The following is a 6,570-nucleotide window of genomic DNA, read 5'->3' as shown; positions in this document are numbered from 1 at the left end:
GGACAGTGGACATGTACAGTATGTAGAGTACAGAATACAGGATGGAAAAATAGTTGTTCAAATTGTAGGGCGACTACCAATTCCTTAAATATTATAATGTCTGTCTTAACAAAGACACATGTGGTAGATGGATGAGACAATACACCACCTCCCTTAGAGCTAATCACATGGAGGGGGAGGAGGGGTGAACTTAGAGTAGGCTGACAGAGCAACTTTTAATAAAAGACTATGACTGAGTACTAAATAATTGATAAATTATTGCTAAAATAGTTATCTAAAATAATAAGAAGCTTGTGTCCTTTAAACAGACATCCAACAGATGCAGGTCACATATAACTGCTCAGGTTTAAGAAATTGAGGAATTGATAAATGCAAAGAGAAAGCCATGACTGTGTGGCGCCCTTGAGGGTTCAGTCGCCACAGAGGTACTGCACCTCACCCAGAGGTGTGGCATCTCCTTCTCTCAAGTAAGGATGGAGTACTGCCCGGGACCCTAACAACTGCACCCAACACTACACTACTCCAGACCGGCTGGAAGGGCATTATGCACTGCTTTCTGCTTCCCCGTCCCTGGCTGGAGTGGGGGGGGACCAAAGTGAGGGGCAACCATGTAGTGGGTGTGGGTGGAGGACGCAGACCAGGGGAGCACTTGAAGGAGATATATATATATATAGGGAAGCCATCTTTTAGGAAGTCGAACGGAGAAAGAGAGAGTGTGAGGGCGTAGGGAGCGGAGGCTCTTCAGGAGCTCCGCTTGGGAGGCAGGCATGGCCTGTCATGCCCAAGACTGAGAGAGGAGGGGGAGCAAGGGAGGAAGGCTCCAGGAACTGAAGGGATCCCAGGGGGTATGGTGAGTGCAGGACGGCACCCGTATGCCCGAATATGCCAGGCGGTAGAGGGATCAGGCCGCAAGAAGGGAACCGGTCCCTGGACTAGCCAAGTTACTTTAAGTCTCAGCTGGAAAACCGGAGGCTTCTGCACTTTCAAGGTGCAGTTGCCACATCTGCACCTAAGCTGCCCAAAAAGGGCACCAAGTCAGGTCCGGGAACTCCAAGTTGCCCAGAGGGATCTCAAGGTACCTGATCGGGACTTTGTGTGGCGGGGCGCAGGGCAGTAGGGAGAGACCCAGCGCGGGAAGTCGGCTAAGAAAGGAAGATAAAGAGAGGGGTCCCGTTAAGTGCTCTTGAGATACTTGAGGGAGTGCTGAACCCCTGGTTGGTAAATGCAGCGTGACGTGGGAGGCTGACACCTGTACAGTGCAACCTGAGGAACCTAATAACTGTGAGTAAACTCGGACGACTGCACCCCACTGTCTCTGTCAGTTATTGCCGCTGCGTTATTGCTCCTGCACTACAACGCCCAGCATCACCATCTGCACCTACACTGCCCTGGAGCTGAGCTCTGCCTGTGGAGAGCCGCAGCAACCCAGCTGCCCTAACATCTGCTCCAGAGGTCTGCAGCAGCGCTGGTACCCATTACCATGATCCATGCTGCATATGTGACTGCCTTTCATAACTGTATTTATCTGTCCCCCGGCACGTTTCCTGCTTCCGTTATCTGCTGTGTATTCACTGATCCCTGCTAATTTCATTCTATCTGTCCTTGGTCTGTTTGTCCCAATCTGCATGATCATCACCTCAAGTCCCTAGCCGTCTGTTTCCTGCCTTCATTTAGCCTATGTGTCCTAATTATCCCCCCCCCACCCATGCCTCTGTGAGCAGTGTCCGTGCGGCTCCTCCCCTCCTGCACACACCTGACCCTCCTAATGTGCTGGTCAGCGCTCCATAAATCAAGGGAGCCACGCCTGGCATAGACAGACGGGTCTGGCTTCCAAAGGGTCGCTTTTTAAGGGGCTAGGAAAGAAATATGCCAGAAATGGGCCTGAAGTGACCAGAAGGTACAAAAAACTATTTACTACTTGTACTTAGATTCTCTTTCTCATTCTCCCTTACACTTTCAACATGCTTACATATGCTTTTACAGTTTTGGCCCCTCTACTCCTCACTCTCCTTCGCTATCCCCACACCCCAGCACCCTCTAACCAAATCATCATCTCTCCTTCCCTCCTTCCTCCCCACCTATCCTCATCTACAGACCTGCTCCTCAACCTCAGATTAATCCTCCCAAAACATAAAACAAGCCAGACACTCTCTTTCTCCCACCTGCTGTCCCTCTCTCTGCTTCTCCTCACTGCTGGTGACATATCTCCCAATCCTGGACCCCCACAGCTTGCACCTTCCAACAAATCTCCCACCTGTCGCATCAAACCAACTGCAAACTACCACAACCCCTCTTACGCAAAACCTGTCCCCCTGACGCCCACCCCACTGCTCCCTCTCTCTGGAGCACTGTGGAATGCACGCTCTGTCTGCAACAAGCTCCACTTTGTCCACAACCTCTTTACCTGTCACCATCTCTCCTTCCTGGGCATCACAGAGACATGGCTAACACCCTCTGACACTGCCTCCCCTGTTGCACTGTGTTATGGCGGCCCCCACTTCACCCATACTCCTCGCCCTGGAAACAGACATGGTGGAGGAGTGGGTCTTCTCCTCTCTAACAATTGCACCTTTAGCCCTACTCCTCCTCTTCCCTCCCTTATTCTCCCTTCTTTTGAAGTCCACTCTGTCCGCATTTACTCTCCCTCCAACCTCCAAATGACTGTCATATACCGACCCCCGGGCCCAATCACTGCCTTTATCAACCAATTCTCCACCTGGCTTCTTCACTTTCTCTCGGCTGACATTCCCACAATCATCATGGGTGATTTCAACATCCCCACTGACACTCGCCAGTCAACAGGATCCAAACTCCTGTTGCTTACTTCATCCTTTGGACTTACTCAGTGGTCCTCCTCAGCCACCCACACAGACGGACACACACTAGACCTCATCTTCACCCGACTCTGCTCCCTATCTAACCTCACAACCTCCCCCTACCCCTATCTGACCACCACCTACTCACATTCTCATCCCTGTCCTCCTCACCTGTCACCCATGTCCAGCAACTTGCACACCCCCGCAGAAACCTTGCACATCTAGACACTCACACACTCTCTGACTTTGTTTTACCACTGACATCCATATCCTCACTCCATGACACAGACAGCGCCACTGCTTTCTACAATGCCACTCTCGCATCAGCTATTGACTCGGTCGCCCCTCTTATGCATGGCAGAGCGCGACGAGTCAACAGGCAACCCTGGCACAACAACCTCACTAAACAGCTTCGACAAGCGTCCAGGGTTGCGGAGCGGCGTTGGAAGAAAACACATACTCAAGATGACTTCACTGCATTCAAACAAGCAACGCTCGCATTCAAATCAGCACTCACCTCTACTAAACAGGCCTACTTCACAACCCTCATATCGTTCCTATCCTACAACCCCAAACAACTATTCAACACTTTCAACTCTCTCCTCCGCCCTCCACTGCCCCCTCCGACCTCCATAATCTCTGCTGAGGAGTTAGCCACACACTTCAAAAACAAGATTGACCAAACACGGCAAGTCTTTACTGTCCGACCACCACAACCCCTCTGTTTTCCACACAACTCCCTACCCCTATAACTTCCCTTCTCAACATCACAGAAAGAGACCTTACTCATCTCCTCTCCAAATCACACCTCACCATATGTGCACTCGACTCCATCCTATCCCACCTCCTCCCTAACCTCACACTCATCCCATCCCTAACCCACATCTTCAACCTATCACTATCCTCTGGTACTTTCCCTGCTGCCTTCAAACATGCCACAGTCACGCCCATCCTCAAAAAGCCATCCCTCGACCCAACCGCCCTGTCCAGCTATCGCCCCATATCGCTGCTCCCCAAGTTTGCCTCCAAACTCCTTGAGCAACACGTTCACGCTGAACTTTCCTCCCACTTTTCATCTAACTCTCTCTTTGACAACCGACAATCCCACTTTCGCCCCCACCATTCCACTGAAACTGCCCTTACCAAAATCACCAATGACCTACTTACAGCCAAAGCTAACAGACAATTCTCTGTACTCCTTCTACTTGACCTGTCTTCTGCTTTCGATACAGTTGACCACTGCCTCCTACTGCAGATCCTCTCTTCCTTTGGCGTCAAAGACCTTGCCCTATCCTGGATCTCATCATACCTTTCTAACCGCACATTTAGCGTCTCCCACTCCCACGCTACCTCCTCACCCGCCCCCTCTCTGTTGGAGCCCCTCAAGGCTCTGTCCTAGGACCCCTACTCTTCTCAATCTATACCCTTGACCTGGGACAGCTCATAAAATCCTATGGCTTCCAGTACCATCTGTACGCTGATGACACCCAGATCTACCTCTCTGGCCCAGACGTCACCTCTCTACTGTCCAGAATCCCAGCATGTCTAGCAGCCATATCCTCCTCCTTCTCCTCCCGCTACCTCAAGCTCAATGTGGACAAAACTGAACTCATTATCTTTCCCCATCTCGCATATCTTCCCCACCTGATCTATCTATCACAATAAATGACATCACTCTTTCCGCTGTACCGACAATACGCTGCCTCGGAGTAACCCTTGACTCTGCCCTGTCCTTCAAACCCCACATACAAGCTCTCGCCACCTCCTGTCGCCTCCAGCTCAAAAATATTTCCAGAATCCGTCCTTTCCTCAACCCTAACTCTACTAAACTGCTTGTGCATGCCCTCATCATCTCTCGCCTCGACTATTGCAACATCCTCCTCTGTGGCCTCCCTGCTAACACTCTCGCACCCCTCCAGTCCATCCTCAACTCTGCTGCATGACTCGTTCACCGCTCGCCTCGCTACTCCTCTGCTAAGCCCCTTTGCAAATTGCTTCACTGGCTCCCAATTGCCCAGCGCATCTAGTTCAAACAACTAACACTGACCTACAAAGCCATCCATAACCTCTCTCCTCCGTACATCTCTGAACTAATCTCCCGATACATTCCCTCACATAACCTCCGGTCCTCCCACGACCTCCTTCTCTCCTCCACACTTATCCGTTCCGCACGCAATCGCCTCCAAGATTTCTCCCGAATATCCCCCATCCTCTGGAATTCTATGCCTCAACATGTCCGATTATCCACCACATCCGGATCCTTCAGACGGAACCTGAAAACCCATCTCTTCAAACAAGCTTACAGCCTGCCATGACCCCGCTGCCTCCTCAACAACGCCAAAGCTACTACTACTGCAACCCCCCCAACCTACTGTCTCCTCCCCATTCCCATAGAATGTAAGCCCGCAAGGGCAGGGTCCTCTTCCCTCCATACCAGTCTATCTTTGTTAGTCTGTCTACTGTAGTGATATTCTTATTTTGTATGTAACCCCTTATGTACAGAGCCATGGAATCAATGGCGCTTTATAAATTAATAATAATAATAATTACCAGTAACCACAGGTGGCGTCACGAGACAAAACTGTTATTCATCCCTTCAAGCAACAAACCCCTTTTAAAGAGTGACCCCAGGGTACGGGCCTGGGAGCCGACTGCCGTGATATCCCACAGAAGGTCAAGGCCTGTGTACCGAATTTCCCCCATATCCCCCCTGGGCGAGTCAACTGCACATATTAATAAAGTAGTGAATGGGACAGTCAAAAGAATATCTAATTAGTAGATAAGGGACTGAATATTTACAGATGTGGACTCAGGAGAAGAGTACTGCAGTCCTGCAACATTGGGGTTTGATAAAATAGAGGGAACAACTCATCCTAAATTTTAAATGACATACCTCAGAGAAAGATGAGATGATAGAAAACAATTTGCCATTTGTAGATAAATTGAATGGACTTGGGAGGCCATGTTTGGAGTTACTTTTGTGAATGAAATAAGGAATCCATTAGGGAGGGGCTTGTGTCTTCAAAAGAGGGAAGGATTTTGAATGCCTTTTACAATTCCTTAAAGGGAAGAAGCAGGAGTTGATTCAAACTTGTAGAACAAAGAGAGTAAGTTTTTCCTTACCACAGAAAAATGTGTGTGTGTGGGGGGGGGGGTGCAGCAGCCCCTCACACATGCACATGGCAGGAAGGCATATGGTCTGTTACAACTAAGGATGACAGGGGGTCACATAATGCTGCAGCCCCCACTCACATAGCAGATAGCTGTGAATGACTTTTTCCATTCATCCTGATTTTTGAAAACCAGTGAATAAAAACTATAATGGCAGGAACTCTAATTTTACTAGTTCTATTCCAATGATTAAAATTAACTCCAGACACAATTTATATTTTTATTTATTTTTTATTTTTTTTCTTAACAGATACTGAGCAGCTAGGTCTGTCATGTATGCATCAACAAAGGATGTTGAGAAGGCCGAACTTTTTAATTCCTATTTTTCATCTGTTTTCTCTCAGAAAGAAAATGTAACATCAACTGATATTCACTGTCCTATTAAAGGAATAGAAAAATCCAAGTTATCTATTAACAGAGAGATTGTGAGGGAATATTTAGCTAACATAAATGAGTTCAAGTCTCCAGGTCCAGATGAATTACACCCCAGAGTACTGAAGGAGATCGTAGAAGAAATTTTAGAACCACTCTCCCTAATCTTTGAAAATTCTTGGAGAACAGGAGAAGTCCCAGAAGACTGGAG

The sequence above is a fragment of the Phyllobates terribilis genome, unplaced genomic scaffold (assembly GCF_046119375.1).
Source record: "Phyllobates terribilis strain yellow unplaced genomic scaffold, ASM4611937v1 Scaffold_4__5_contigs__length_816908805, whole genome shotgun sequence".
Taxonomy (NCBI): domain Eukaryota; kingdom Metazoa; phylum Chordata; class Amphibia; order Anura; family Dendrobatidae; genus Phyllobates; species Phyllobates terribilis.
The sequence above is the reverse complement of the archived record's forward strand: the minus strand, read 5'-3'. Positions refer to the sequence as shown.